Below are 16,063 nucleotides of genomic sequence, written 5' to 3'. Positions count from 1 at the left end.
TGTCTTTGTGACTGAGAAGGTCAGGATGAACTCTTCCTGACTGGAGTGCCGTCCTTTCTTGAGGAGAGGATGGAGAAGCTCATAAAGCCACAGAGAAAGAACATGTGATCTAACAGAGAAGCAACAGCTCTATGGGGTGAATGGGATGAGAGATATCAGATGAGAACGGTGACAGAGAAAACCAGGAAGATAGAGATAGGTCTTGGTGAAGAATCAGTTTCAGAGCAGTTAAGGGATGGGAGAGACTGGAAATAAAGAGCCAGGAGTGCCTAAGGTGGAAGTTTGAGTGAGGGAAGCAGAAGAAGAGTGAAGGAAGGATCCACTGGGTAAGGGAACATTAAGAACTGCGGAGGTGAAGGAGAAAAAAGAAAGGAATAAGACAGGAAGAGGGAAGAGAAATATATCGGGAGGATAAATATAGAAGGGACAGCGGAAGCTGGAGAGGCAGGAGGGCAAAAGAAGGAGAGGATATTATTTCAAGGCTGGAAGATAATATGAATGGAGGACCCCTGGACCAAACGGGGAGAAATACGGAAAGGAGAAGTAAGACCTGAGAAGCCCTCCTATTGGGTAGAGAAAGAGAAGAGAGTGGGGCAGAAAGATGAGGGAGGAAAGAGGCATGCTAGCCAAAAGATAAAGGGAGAGTTGGATCAACCCCTCAGATATGAACCCCAGTGGGTCAGTTGTCTTTTTTTGAACCCAGAGGGGAATTCGCACATCTCCAGACATCTGAGAATACCGAACCCCCACAGTCTGGTTTCATTGTGGAAATCACCCCTTTTCTGCAATCGTATTAGCACTGATGAATCCTAGAATCTCCCCCGTGCCTGGGAGGTCTGTAAATTTCTGTAGGATTCCTGCGGAGTCAGGTGTCCTCATGATTCGTAGCTATAAAAGACATGGAGAGGCCATGGAAATGCACGGAATGTAGGAGGTCCTTTAATAAAAAGAGTCATCTTCCTAGTCATCCAAGATCTCCTACTGTATAAAGGGGAAACCCACTGCTCAAGTGAAACAGCTACCGTGTTTTCCCGAAAGTAAGCCCTACCGAGCTTTAAGGATTAAAAGCAGAGAGTGCAACAGTGCCTAGTGTAAGCTCTCAACTCTCCTAGGAGAATGCTGAGGCTGGAACAGAGAAGTTCTGGGGGTTCAGCATACTCCTATCAAAGCTGTAATGAGTCCTTCTTATTTTATTTATTTATTTGTTCGATTTATATCCCATGTTTTCCCCATCTGGTATATTCTACCACTCTGGGCGGCTTACAGAATATTTATTTATTTATTTATTTATTTGTTTGTTTATTTATTTATTTATTTATTTATTTATTTATTTATTTATTTATTTATTTAATTTATATCCCGCCTATTTGGTTGGTTAAGACCACTCTAGGCGGCTAGAATATCAAAAACAATTTTAAAAATTAGCATACAACAATAACAAATAGTGCAGGAATAAATAATAAATAGCATAGCAAAGAAATCAGTAGTTGACAGGAGGGAAGGCCTGGATGTACATTCATGTTTTCAGTTGGCATTTGAAAGTACCCGGCATTGGGGCCTCGCAAATTTCCGGAGGAAGGTTGTTCCAATGGCGAGGAGCCACTGCCGAGAAGGCCCAGATTCGTGTCTTTTCCCTCTGGGCCTCCCTTGGCGTCAGGCTCCTCAGCCTCACCTCCTGACTCATGCGGGTGATCCAAGTAGATCTTGGTGGGACAGGCACTCTGCCAAGTATCGAGGCCCTAAACCGTTTAGGGCCTTATAGATAAGCATTAGAACTTTGAAGTCAATGCGGAAACGGATTGGCAGCCAATGCAATGCGGCCAGCGTAGGAGAAAAATGGTAGTTTCTGCATCAGTCTCAAAGGCAGCCCCACGTAGAGCGCGTTGTAGTGTTCTAATCTTGAGATTATGAGCGCATGTACCAAGGTAGTGAGCGCCCCCATGTCAAGGTAGGGTCGCAGCCGGGCAATCCGCCAAAGATGGAAAAAGGTGGTGTGAACTACCAACGCCACTTGGGTTTCCATGGTGAGTGTCGGGTCCAGGTGTACCGCCAGGCTGCGAACCCCATTCTTAGCAGCCCCAAATGAGAGAGCCACCCAGGCCACCAACCCCAAGGGCGCCCACCCTCAGAACCTCGGTAATTAAGCAGGTTATCTGCTCAAGAGACCAAACATAAGTTTTTAAGTATTATTGTTTTATTAGAAAAAGAAAGATTTAGAGATATTCAGTTTGTTGCAAAGCATAGCATTCGAATACATTTCCATAATCTAAGGTAGTTAGAAATATAGCAAATCCCAGCTATAAAAATAAAATAAGAAAATTCTAATAGCTAGAAAGGTAGGTAAGGCTGAGCCCCCTTTCTCTATCTTCTGCTATGAACTACATCTTAGCAATAGCAATGGGAACTCCAAAGTCCATTCAAAAATCCATGGTACAATCCATAAATCACAAAAAAGAGTCTCTCTCTCTCTGTAACCATCCTGTAATTTTCTTCACATGCTGGAACCACCGTCTTCTTCACTCTCCATTGACGCAAGCTAATCAGGATGAAGGACTGCCCATCTCTCTCCACCTCCTTTTCTCATGGGATTGCAGGTGTTGTTGACAGTCTTCTCTACATAATAAAATTCCTAACGAGCTGCAAGAGAAAACAGTTTCTCGAAGCTTCTAGTTACAAGACACAGACTAAGATGGATTCCTTCTACACCATTCCATGACTACAAATCCCATTTAGCAAGGCCCACTTCTAGCTTGCTCCCTTCCTTGTTTTCCTTCCCCCTTCACGTGCAACCTCAAAAGCTTTCCCTCTTGCTGCTCTTTCCTTCCTGGAACGGAGAAGCCCCTGGATGCTTTCAGGGTGCAAAGAAAAGGGAGCCGGGGTGGGGTGGGGTGGGTGGGAAGGAAGAGCGTAGCTGAAAAGAAAGTGTGTGTGTATATGTGTGTGTGTGCGCATTGTGGGGCTTGCAATTTAAAGGCAATGCTGGAAAGTGTCAGGGACCTGCCTTGCATGTTGAATATTTGCACAAACTTGCTGCTTCTATTATCCATTAGCTGATTGTAAAGAGGAGGTCCCATGTTTTCCCCAAAATAAGACAGGGTTTTATATTAATTTTTGCTCGAAGAATGCATTAGGGCTTAGTTCAACAATCTACATTTATTCAAATACAGTCATGTCATCTTCTTCTGGCTGCTGCACAAGGGCGGGGCAGGGTTAGGGTTAGGGTTTTACTTGTTTAGTCATTTAGTTATGTCCGACTCCTCGTGACCCGGTGGACCAGAGCACGCTGGGCCCTCCTGCCTTCCACAGCCTCCCGGAGTTGGGTCATCAAGTGCAGCCTTTCTCAAAGAGGCACAGGGGAGAAATTAAACTCCCAACCTCTGGCTTCACAAGGGGAGATCTCACTTATTTAACAGCTTCCATCCTTAAAAACACAACATTAAAAGCAAAAAACAGAACATTACTCCAATATTACAGAAGAATTAAATGAACGTTATATAAAAATGTTTGGTGAAAACCATATGAAATAGAGATTTAAAAGAACAGAAATGCAAAAGCCGTCCTGTTATTCAAAAAAGTCTGTTCGACGGCCAATCTCAAAACACCCCAATCAAGCTGGGTTTTTGCTGCTGAGAGGCAGAAGGGAAGCAAGAGGAGGGGGCTGGTCTGGGCCAGGGGCTACCAGTGTCTTCAGTAGGAATGTCAAGTGGTGGGGAGTTCCTGAGGTCAACAAATACCCTGAAGTGGTCCTGGGGAAAAGGGGGCACAAGTCTCCTGCACCTCAAAGGGGTGATGTGGAAGGGTGGAATGGCAAAAGGTCCCACATCTGGACCTCTCTACCTCCTTCCTCCCCCCCAAAAAAAACATATCCTGTCCTTCCAATTCTTGGTATTGACTTCGCTTGAAAAGAATTGGGCACGTGTAGCCTTGAGCAAAGAAGACAAGAGGGGTGATCATTTTCCAACACTCGATGAGCTCTCCTACTCATCCTTCTCTTCCAAAAACTGGAAAACACAGCCACAGAAACAGGAGAAGCATACTGAGAAAATATGGGAAGTGACAGAAATGGATACTTTTTCAGGTGTGCTGAATGTATGTCCAAGAGAGAAGGAAATTGAAAGAGCGGATGTGTTTCACAAATGGTCTCGATCTCCTGATACTGTTGGAGTAACTTAGATTCCAACTAAAACATAAATGTAAGTTGATAGCTAGAGGGTATTAAAATAGTTAAAAAACAATGTAGAAAGTGGATTTTTTTTTTGAAAAATGAATAGATTGGATACTTGTATACTGAATATAAATAGATTGGATGATTGTATATTCTGTGTTCTCCTTGTAATGATTAGTGGTTTTTATGGTTATTAGAATGGGTTAGCTTACACTCCTATCCTTAAAATCTTTTTCCCAACCCTTCCACTTCCTTTTAACCTTTGTATTCCCTACCCTATACCTAGTACTTTAAAAATAAAATAATTTTTTTAAAAAAAGAATAGTATCCACATCAGTTGGAAAAAAGGAGAGGCAAAGCTGGGTGTCATCAGTGTACTGCTTGCACTGGGCCCCACAACTCCGGTTGACCTCACCCAGCACCCTCAGATTTTAAATACCTTTGGCAAGATGATCGACCCCGAGGAACCCCGCAATTGAGGATCCACAGGGTGGAAGTCACCTCACCAAGCTGCACTCTCTGGAGACGGTTCTCCATGAAGGAACAGAGTCCCACCAAAGCGAGGCCACTGATCCCCAACTCGGAAAGCAGGACACCGTGGTCAACGGTATCAAAGGCCGCTGAGATATCGAGGAGGACTAACAAGGAAATATTGCCCGTCAGCCTCCCTCAGGAGGTCCTCTGCAGGGCGACCAATGCTGTTGGTGCATGCCATGGCCTAAAGCCTGACTGGAACAGCTCAAGGACAACAGTTCCCTCCAGGAGGGCCTCTCGATCACTTTATTCAAGAAGGCTGCTTTGATGAGCTAAGCCTGCCAAGGGTCTAAAGAGGAGGTGGTGGCAAGACAGCGCACAACGACTCTGTCCACCTCATTGGACATCGCAGGAAGAAAGCACATTAACCTCACCAGACAAGATGATGCACTAGCCATCTCAGCTCAATCTACTGTCTGTAAAAGGGGATCAAGGGCTTCTGATTGAATGGCTTCTGACTCAAGCTCTTTCTCATTCTTACACATATATGGTTTCTCCCCCAAATGAGGTTTTTTTATGTAAACCAAGGCTATTGCTTTGATTGAAGCTCCTTCCACAATCTATACATTCATACGGTTTCTCTCCAATGTGAGTTTGTTGATGGGAACTAAGGGCACTGCTCCGGCTGAATCTCTCCACATTCAATGCGTATGGTTTCTCCCCTATGTGAGTTCTTAAATGATTAGTATATGATCCATACACACTGAAGCTTTTTTCACATTCCATACATTTATAGAGTTTCTGCCCTGTGTGAGATCGTTGATGGCAACTCAGGTGACTGACTGAAGCTCATTCCACAATCAAAACATTTATATGGTTTCTCCCCAGTGTGAGTTCTTTGATGGGAATTCTGGGTACTGTTATTAATGCAGGACTTCCCACATTCCATACATTTAAATGGTTTCTCCCCAGTGTGTGCTGATGGGAACTAAGGTGACAGCTCTGACTGAAGCTCTTTCCACATTCCATGCATTTATAGGGTTTCTCACCTGTGTTATTTCGTTGATGGGAACTCAAGTGACTGCTGACTTGGAAGCTCTTTCTACACTCCATGTTTTTATAATCTTCCTTCCATGTGAGTTCTTTGTCATCTACTGAAGCTTCTGGTAAGGCTGAAGCTCTTTCCACATTCTGTGCATTTATATTGCTTTTTTCATGTCAGTTCTTTCATGTAAAGTCAGGTGAGTTTCTCCTCTCTTTTCAGTGGCAGAAGAAGTAGATCCATATAATTCTGAGTCTCCTGTTTCTTACCTGATGGAGAAAAAAAGAGAAGATGCCATGAGGAATGCAGAACAGAAGGAAATCTCACTGGGGATCAAGACAAGGGTTTGGCTCTGTCCACGACTGTCATGAGAAAGGAGGAACACAGCTACATCAAGGCCAGCAGAAGGAGAGGGTCAAGTTGCTTGTGGCTTCATTTCTTTGGTTATGAAAGTCCTAACATTGCTCCCCCCCCTTTTTCTGAATAAAATACAAGGGGTAGAAAAGCCTTCAAAATTGCTTTGCTTTTCTAAAGCAGGCAGACACTGCTACGGAAATGAAAATTTTCTTTTTAAAGAACTCAGTAAGATAATTATGAGATTTGTACCAGACTGGGGATTTGTACTATAGATCCTGCGTATAAGACTGGATAAAAGAATGAATAATTTTGGGAAATGGTAGATTACTCAGCTTAGAAGGGCATGATCTGTAGAGTGGATGGCATTCTTTTCTGTGGTATAAAAAAGACAAAGAACAAACACATTTTAATTCACATATGATAAGAAGAGCTTTGTTAGGAACCTGGACAAAGACTATTCAACAAATCTACCAAAAAAGACCAGTATGGGTATCACCTATAGAGGCCTTTACTCAACCCAATCCAATGACAAAAGTCAAGTTCCTAAGATATCAAGACTTATTGAAAAAGGACTGTGAGCTAAGGTATAAAGAAGTGTTGGAAATACAGAATATATGTATAGACTGGTGGTCCAGAGCACAGCTTGAGTCCAGATATAGGTTTCTATCTAGAACAAATGACATTTGATAAAGCTTTACTAGGCTCAAAAGATAAAATAATTAAAAGAATGTATAACCACAGTGAATCGAGCAGAGATGTCCAGCGCTCCGTCTTGCCCGGTGATCCTTGATCGCTTTTGCTGCCGTGCCACTACCTCCTCCCTTGACCCTACACATTGGAAAAGTCGGGTGGTACCAAAACAAGAAGATCTTATGGAAATGATAAAGGAAACGGCAGAAATGGACATTCTATCAGAAGGGATGAAGGACAGACCATTACAAAAGGCAACAAAAAGATGGGACTTTTTCCACAACTAGAGTCATCAGGTAGTGCTCGAACTAAAATATGGAGGGCAGAAAATAGCAGAACAGCTGAGTTTGAATCTTGATATTGCAATATGAATAGAATGGATGTTAGTATATTTTTGTTTCTCCCCCTAACCCAAACCCTCTTCCCATCCCCTTTACCCCAACCCAAGTTATCCTAATCATCATCATCATCATCATCATCATCATCATCATCATCATCATCATCATCATCATCATCATCATCATCATCATCATCATCAAAACGACATTATCTCGATTTTAGGCTATGCTTGGAAGGGAAGATAAGAAAATGATAAATTGTTGTTTTGTATGAACTAAACTAAGGAAAGCATCAGACTACCTGCAGTGTTTTGGCCATAATTTGGGGCATTTGAAGCTAATTCACCCCTTGTCCCACCCCAGGAACCCGCTTTTATTAATGCACCAGATTCTAGTGAATGAACAATAAGATAAATACGGGAAAGTAAATACAAGAAAAAGGAGGATACTGATATTACAGTTATTGAATCATGTCCCCTTCGGGAAGTAGTGATGGGGCCTAATCAGGTAGGATTTGTGAATGCCCCCCCCAAGTAGTGTGGAAATAAGGAGTTTTGAGAAGGAGATGAAGTCATTGATAGAAGACCCAGTAGAACTAGCAGGGAAGATAGATCAGTTCCTAGAGCCAAATGTATATACCTGGGGGGGGGGGGGAGAGAATGATGTCAATCATGAGCTTTTCATTTACTGGGAATGAGAGCAGATGATTCGTAGAACCGAATGGGAAGAGGAACATCCACTCGGGACAAACCAGACACCAGCAGACCAGAAATATCCTAATCAATACCCCCCAATGGGATCATCAGAACGCTGGCCATAGAACTAACATGCATGATCTAAGACATTCAATAATAAGGGGAATAAAAGTGGCCACCCCTAAGTCACAAAATACCACAAAGGCTTTTGAAACACAACAGGGCAAAAATGAAAGCCCATCAGGGTTTCTCCAGAGGCTGAAAGAGAGCATGAGAAAATACTCTGGGCTGAACACAGAGGATAAAGTGTCACAAGCCCTCCTAAAAATCAATTTTGTGAGTGAATCATGGCCAGATATTAGGAAGAAGTGGGAAAAGATAAAAAATTGGAGTGACAAATCTATGGAAGACTTACTAAGGGAAGCACAGAGAGTATATCTGAAAAGGGAGGATGGGAAACAGGAGCAGAAGGTGAGGGTTATGGTTAATACAGTAAAACAAGTGAATAATAATAATAATAATAATAATAATAATAATAATAATAATAATAATAATAATAATAATAATAATAATAATAATAATAATAATAATAATAATAATAATAATAATAATAATAATAATAATAATAATAATAATAACTGAACAAACCAGATGGCAGGTTGCAAAAGAGGGAAAAGTAAAAGTTGAATTTTGCCCCCATGAAGAGAGGGTGGTGGCTGACCAGCTTCAGGCACATCTGGACGAAACAGATGCCCTGGATCCATTTCAGTCGGGCTTCAGGCCGCACCATGGTACAGAGACAGCATTGGTCGCCCTGTACGATGACCTGTTGAGGGAGGACGACAGAGGCAAAGTGTCTCTGCTGGTCCTCCTCGACATCTCAGCGGCCTTTGATACCGTAGACCATGGTATCCTCCTGGGGAGGCTCTTCGAGCTGGGCATCGATGGCCTGGCATTGGCCTGGCTCCGTTCCTTCTTGGGGGACCATCCCCAGAGAGTACAGCTTGGGAAGAGTGTCTCAGCCCCGTGGAGTCTCAATTGTGGGGTTCCACAGGGGTCGACCATCTCCCCAATGCTGTTTAACATCTACTGTATATGAGACCGCTGGGTGGGGTCATCAGGGGGTGTGGGGCTTTGTGTCATCAATATGCCGATGACACCCAGCTCTACATCTCCTTTTCACCAACTGCAGGTGATGCTGTCCTTTCCCTTCACCGCTGCCTGGAGGCCGTACTGAAGTGGATGCAGGAGAACGGGCTGAGGCTGAACCCGGATAAGACGGAAGTTCTGAGAGTGGGTGTCCCTGCGGTGGGTGGCTTGGGTGACTCACGTTTGGGGGATTCACCTTGGCCGTGAAGAGTGGGGTTCGTAGCTTGTGCATACACTTGGACCCGATGCTCACCATGGAATCCCAGGTGGCGTCGGTAGTCCACACTGCCTTCTTCCATCTCTGGCGGATTGCCTGGCTGCGACCCTACCTTGACTCGGGGGCGCTCACCACCTTGGTATCACCACTCGTAATCTCAAGATTAGACCACTGCAATGCGCTCTACGTGGGGCTGCCTTTGAGGCTGATGCGGAAACTTCAGGTGGTGCAGAATGCTGCAGCCAGAGTGAGAAAACACCACCATATTTCTCCTACGCTGGCCGCATTGCATTGACTGCCCATCTGTTTCCGCGTCAACTTCAAAGTTTTAATGCTTACATATAAGGCCCTAAACGGTTTAGGACCTCGATACTTGGCGGAACGCCTACTTCCACCAAAGTCTACCCAGATCACCCGCGCGAGTCAGGAGGTGAGGCTGAGGAGCCTGACGCCGAGAGAGGCCCGGAAGGAGAAAACACGAAACCGGGCCTTCTCGGCGGTGGTTTCTCGTGTTTGGAACAATCTCCCTCCGGGAATTCGCGCGGCCCCTACGCTGGGCATCTTCAAAACCCAATTAAAAACATGGTTATTCATTCAGGTCTTCCCTCCAGCCAATTCTTGATTTTCTTCTTTTTCTTCTTTTTCCTATTTTTTAGTTTACTTTAGTTGTTTTGCATTTGTCATGTATTTGTTGTGTTTTATTGTTTAATTTTATATTGGAAGCCGCCTAGAGTGGTCCATCGGTCCAGATAGGCGGGGTATAAATCAAATAAATAAATAAATAAATAAAATAAGTAAAGACAATATTGCTGCCTGTGGCGGAATGCCCACGTCAGCCCTGTCTATCATAGCTGAAGGTCAAGGCCAGGAGCCTATGAGAAGACAGGAGGGGCGGAGTCAAGGAGACCCCTGGAGGGAGGGGGTTAGAGAGGAGAATGGAAGCCTTAAGAAGAGAGAATAGGAAAGTTGGAGAGTTAGAGAGAATGAGGAGGAGATAAATGGAATAAAAAGGCTAAAAAGATTGTCAGAGAATATTAATGAAATGGTTAATGTGAATAAGGAAATACGACACCTGAATAAGCAAACATGTAATCAAATAGAAGAATAATGAGTGATCCTAAACTACAATAAAAGAACATCTGTGATTTCAAAACCCAAAAGATAAATAAACAAGTTATATTGGCAGCACGTGTCTGATGCATATATGGTGCAGTGTGGGTGAGAGATCCACTGGTGGTAGCGGAAGAAAGAGTAAACGTATCCAGAGAGTGAACCTGTGTTTGGGGGAAACAAACAGGGAACACTGTGGGTGGAACGTCACATGGACCTCTTTACAAAACCTCCTTGTAGCGATCACCCTGCTTTGGTTCAGGTAGACGATTATTGGCACGTACCAAGGAGAGCGGTTGGGAGGCGGAGCCAGAGAGGCGAGAAGGGAGGGGGCGAGTCAGAGCCCAGTTCAGTCAGAGAGACAGAGAAGAGCGAAAGAGTTTATGGTTTTGAGGCAGAGAGAGTGTTCAAGGAGTGATTAGTCAGTCACAGTGTGACCTGTACTAATTAAGATAGAAGAGGTTAAAGTGAAATACTGAAGCTTTGTGGAACTTTAAGAATGTGCTTAAGAATTAGTCATAAGAAAACGTGTAGTCAATAAACCTGTTTCTCTTTAAAAGTTCAGTAGTGACTGGGCCTCAGCCTTTTATAGGAAATAACGAGATCAACGGGTGCCAACGTGCTAACGGGCGTGTTGGGATGCCTTCGTGAGCTCTGTGTTTGGTGAAACAAGAAGCAAGGGCCACCGGGCAAATGCCACAATCTCCCCAGAAGGAAGACATGTACTTTTGTCAATTAGACCGGGAATGTTCAAAACTTGAATTTAGGAGGGGTGTCAAGATATTTGTAATGGACCCACGGAGACAGGGGCAGCCAGCCAGTCAATTAGCCAGAATAGGGTTAAAAGGGGGGCGGGTGATGGGCCCGATCTCCCTTCTCCCCGCCCGGCTCTTCTCATCCACACCTCTCTGCCTCCCTTTCACACCTTTCCCAATCCTCTGGGGATCCATAGCTCACTTCTTGGAAATGACATTCTACAACGAAGGGTTTGTGTGTGTGTTTGTGTGTGTGTTTGTGTGTGTGTGTGTGTATGAGAGAGCGAGAGAGCAAGAGAGCAAGAGAGAGAGAGAGAGAGAGAGAATGGGAGATCAGGAAAATTTTATAAGCCACGTCTTAGGTGGCCAGAATAGCCACTGACCTACAGTATTTTGGAGTAATCCTCAAGGGGTTTCGGCGACAACCGGACACAGTGAAAAAGGGCAGATGGCAGTACAGGAAAAATTATCAAAGAAGCTTCAGGCAGCCAAAGGAATAAAATCCCCATCTATCCCACCTCGTTAATGTATTTAGCGAGGAGGGAGAACTTTTCATAGCTATTTATCAGTAATAAAGCTAATCTCAGCCTGTGAGGCTCTTGCATTTGGGGACGTCGTGAGGCAGATTGAAATGTGAACATTTTAAGGGCATGTCTCGAAGGTCTCATATCTCATGTCTGCAATGGGACAGAAAGTGGGGTGGGAGGAGGGAGCAAGTAATGAGAAAGGCTATTTTATTGAATATGTTCTAGACAATTGATTTTTAAAAAATAAATTTAAATTAAAAACATGCACTGGATCCCAACTCTCCATTCGGGTGCAGCAGCAGAACAAAATGCTTTCTTAAATGTACGGTCATGTTCCTGACTGTGGCACAGGAGCTTTGGGCTCCCGACACACACGCTCAGGGCGCGTCCGTTGACTGAGGCATCCTCGGTGGGGCAGCCAACCATCATCCTTCACAGTCTAGGCACAAAAGGGAACAGGATCCTTTGTTCGTTTAGTCGTTTAGTAGTGTCCGACTCTTCGTGACCCCATGGACCAGAGCACGCCAGGCCCTCCTATCTTCCACTGCCTCCCGGAGTTGTGTCAGATTCATGTTGGTTGCTTCGGTGACACTGTCCAACCATCTCATCCTCTGTCGTCCCTTCTCCTCTTGCCTTCACACTTTCCCAATATTAAGGTCTTTTCCAGGGAGTCCTCTCTTCTCATGATATGGCCAAAGTATTGGAGCCTCAGCTTCAGGATCTGTCCTTCCAGTGAGCACTCAGGGTTGATTTCCTTTAGAATTGATAGGTTTGTTCTCCTTGCAGTCCAGGGGACTCTCAAGAGTCTCCTCCAGCACCACAATTCAAAGGCATCAATTCTTCAGCGGTCAGCTTTCTTTATGGTCCAGCTCTCACTTCCATACATCACTACAGGAAAAACCATAGCTTTGACTATTTGGACTTTTGTTGGCAAGATCATATCTCTGCTTTTTAAGATGCTGTCAAGGTTTGTCATCGCTTCCCTCCCAAGAAGCAGGCATCTTTTAATTTTGTGGCTGCTATCTCCGTCTGCAGTGATTATGGAGCCCAAGAAGGTAAAATCTGTCACTGCCTCCATATCTTCCCCTTCTATTTGCCAGGATGAGATGGGACCAGTGCCCATGATCTTAGTTTTTTTGATGTTGAGTTTAAGACCGTTTGTTGCACTCTCATCTTTCACCCTCATTACAAGGTTCTTTAGTTCCTCCTCGCTTTCTGCCATCAGAGTGGTATCATCTGCATATCGGAGGTTGTTGATATTTCTTCCGGCAATCTTAATTCCAGCTTGGGATTCCTCCAGTCCAGCCTTCCGCATGATGTACTCTGCATATAAGTTAAATAAGCAGGGAGACAATATACAGCCTTGTCGTACTCCTTTCCCAATTTTTAAACAATCAGTGGTTCCATATCCAGTTCTAACTGTTGCTTCCTGTCCCACATATAGGTTTCTCAGGAGATGGATAAGGTGGTCAGGCACGCCCATTTCTTTAAGGACTTGCCATAGTTTGCTGTGGTCCACACAGTCAAAGGCTTTTGCATAATCAATGAAGCAGAAGTAGATGTTTTTCTGGAACTCTCTGGCTTTCTCCATAATCCAGCCCATGTTAGCAATTTGGTCTCGAGTTCCTCTGCCCCTTCGGAATCCTGCTTGTACATCTGGGAGTTCTCGGTCCACATATTGCTGAAGCCTACCTTGTAGGATTTTGAGCATAACCTTGCTAGCGTGTGAAATGAGTGCAATTGTGCGGTAGTTGGAGCATTCTTTGGCACTTCCCTTCTTTGGTATTGGGATGTAGACTGATCTTTTCCAGTCCTCTGGCCACTGTTGAGTTTTCCAAACTTGCTGGCATATTTAATGTAGCACCTTAACAGCATCATCTTTTAAGATTTTAAATAGTTCAGCTGGAATGCAATCACCTCCACTGGCCTTGTTGTTAGCCAGGCTTTCTAAGGCCCACTTGACTTCACTCTCCAGGATGTCTGGCTCTAGGTCAGCAACTATATTGCCTGGGTTGTCCGGGATATCCAAATCTTTCTGATATAATTCCTCTGTGTATTCTTGCCACCTCTTCTTGATGTCTTCTGCTTCTGTGAGGTCCCTTCCATTTTTGTCCTTTATCATGTCCATCCTCGCACCAAAGGTTCCTCTGATATGTCCAATTTTCCTGAACAGATCTCTGGTTTTTCCTTTTCTGTTATTTTCCTCTATTTCTTTGCATTGTTCATTTAAGAAGGCCCTCTTGTCTCTCCTTGCTATTCTTTGGAAGTCTGCATTCAATTTTCTGTAACTTTCCCTATCTCCCCTGCATTTTGTTTCCCTTCTCCTCTCTGCTATTTGTAAGGCTTCCTTGGACAGCCACTTTGTTTTCTTCAATTTCCTTTTCTTTGGGATGGTTTTCGTTGCTGCCTCCTGTATAATGTTACGAGCCTCTATCCAAAGTTCTTCAGGCACTCTGTCCACCAAATCGAGTTCCTTCAATCTGTTCTTCACTTCCACTGTGTATTCATGAGGGATTTGATTTAGATTATACCTGAGGAGTCCAGTGGTTTTTCCATTCTCTTCAGTTTAAGCTTGAATTTTGCTATGAGAAGCTGATGATCAGAGCCACAATCAGCTCCAGGTCTTGTTTTTGCTGACTGTATAGAGCTTCTCCATCTTTGGCTGCAGAGAATATAATCAATCTGATTTCGATATTGCCCATCTGGTGATTTCCATGTATAGAGTCGCCTCTTGTGTTCTTGGAAAAGAGTGTTTGTGATGACCAGCTTATTCTCTTGACAAAACTCTATTAGCCTTTGTCCTGCTTCGTTCTGAACTCCAAGGCCAAACCTCCCAGGATGTCAATGTTTATTCTTGCCATCTCCTCTTTGACTACTTCCAGCTTCCCAAGGTTCATAGATCTTACATTCCAGGTTCCTATGCAATATTTTTCTTTGCAACATCGGACTTTCCTTTCACTTCCAGGCACGTCCACAGCTGAGCGTCCTTTCGGCTTTGGCCCAACCACTTCATTAGCTCTGGAGATACTTGTACTTGTCCTCCGCTCTTCCTCAGTAGTATGTTGGACGCCTTCCGACCTGAGGGGCCCATCTTCCAGCATCATATCTTTTAGCTTTTTGTTTCTGATCATGGGGCATTCTTGGCAAAGATACTGGAGTGGAATTGCCGGTTCCTACTCCAGGTGGATTGCGTTTAGTCGGAACTCTCCACTATGACCTGTCCGTCTTGCGTGGCCCTACACGGCATAGCCCATAGCTTCTCTGAGTTGCTCAAGCCCCTTCGCCGTGACAAGGCAGCAATCCATGAAGGGGAACAGGATCCTTACCTGGAGATAATTTGATCCCAGAAATCTCCAGCAGGAGGTCCTCGCACAGAGATCTCTAGTCTTGATCCAGAAGATCCCAGCCTCTGAGTTGGGGGCAAGACGGGGGTCACTTCCTCAAAGGACACTGGACGCGGGAAGGAGAAAACAGTCTGACTGAGTGGAAAAGGGCCCACAACTTCCAAATGCGTTTTTTTAAAAAGGTTCAGAAATAACAGGCATACTCTGAAGTTCAGCTTCAGTAATCTGAGTTGCATGTCCAATTCTCTGACAAACAGGACGGCTGCCACAATAACGTCTCACGGATTTTGAAATACAGTAGTGGAAGCAGGAAGGAGATTTATGAAGGAATTTATTTATTTATTTCAAAAATTCATTGACGGTCTGTCTTAGGGCTAGTATTCTAAGGGGTTTCTGAGGAAAAAATGGTCCTCCCCCCCCAAGACCAATATTTGCGCCACAAAGAGGGCATAGAGGGCACTGGACATTTAAAAATCCCTCTCTACTCCCCCCGCAAAAGGAATCAAAAAGTCCCCATGGCCAAGCGTGAAAGGGGGGGGAAATCCCTTGGTATGTGTGTGTGTGGTGGGGGTCACCCGGAGAGTCGGTGGGGAGGAGGAAGGAAAGGGGGAGGGGGAGGGGAAGACGGAAGGGGGAGAGAATAAAGGAGGGGAAGAGACACAGTCACCGCCCCCCCAAGGAAGGAAGAAAAGGAGAAAAGGAAAAGGGGGGTGTCTCTAGGCACGGGGGGGTGACAACAACCCCCTCCCAGAGGATGATTCCCTGCACGCACACGCACTCATAGACACGGCATAGGGGAGGATCCTGGAGAGCTTCCTTGTGTCCCGTCCGCCCCCCCGGTGGGATCGGGACCCTCCTTTCTCTCTTTCCCCCCTGAAGAAAAACGTCCCCCGACAAGAGGAGGAATAAAAAAAGGGGGGGTTGAAACCAGGGTCCTCTTTCCTTCCTTCCCCCCAAGGGGAGCTGTGACAACCCCAGACCTACTGGGATATGCCACAGTTTCACTAAGCTGCCACCAACCATTCCCTGTAAGGAGTCACACAGACCAGGAATGGATTTTTAACAAATAAAGGAATAAGGTTTATTTAAATAACACATAGGGAAAATAAAATGATCAAGTGAATAAGATACAGTAACGTGGCTTAGTCTCAATCATACATACACCAGTTTGGTTCACACAGAACACCTTTAAATAAAGCA

At 44.6% G+C, this 16,063-nt stretch overlaps 1 long non-coding RNA gene across 2 annotated transcripts; it reads right to left on the bottom strand.

The window, feature by feature from the left end:
• Window positions 1-2,176: 2,176 nt before the first annotated feature.
• On the bottom strand, window positions 2,177-15,821 carry LOC140703878 (uncharacterized). 2 transcript variants are annotated; one of them, XR_012083054.2, is made up of 4 exons: window positions 15,067-15,821; window positions 14,846-14,969; window positions 5,689-5,950; window positions 2,177-3,421 (listed from the first exon to the last, which is right to left on the bottom strand). It is a non-coding gene; the product is annotated as an uncharacterized LOC140703878 (long non-coding RNA). The 2 variants fall into 2 exon arrangements; XR_012083053.2 differs by having other exon boundaries at window positions 2,177-2,637.
• Between the last annotated feature and the right edge of the window lie 242 nt (window positions 15,822-16,063).

The sequence above is a fragment of the Pogona vitticeps genome, chromosome 2, assembly GCF_051106095.1.
Source record: "Pogona vitticeps strain Pit_001003342236 chromosome 2, PviZW2.1, whole genome shotgun sequence".
Lineage (NCBI taxonomy): Eukaryota > Metazoa > Chordata > Lepidosauria > Squamata > Agamidae > Pogona > Pogona vitticeps.
This window is presented reverse-complemented; position numbering and strand designations above follow the sequence as displayed.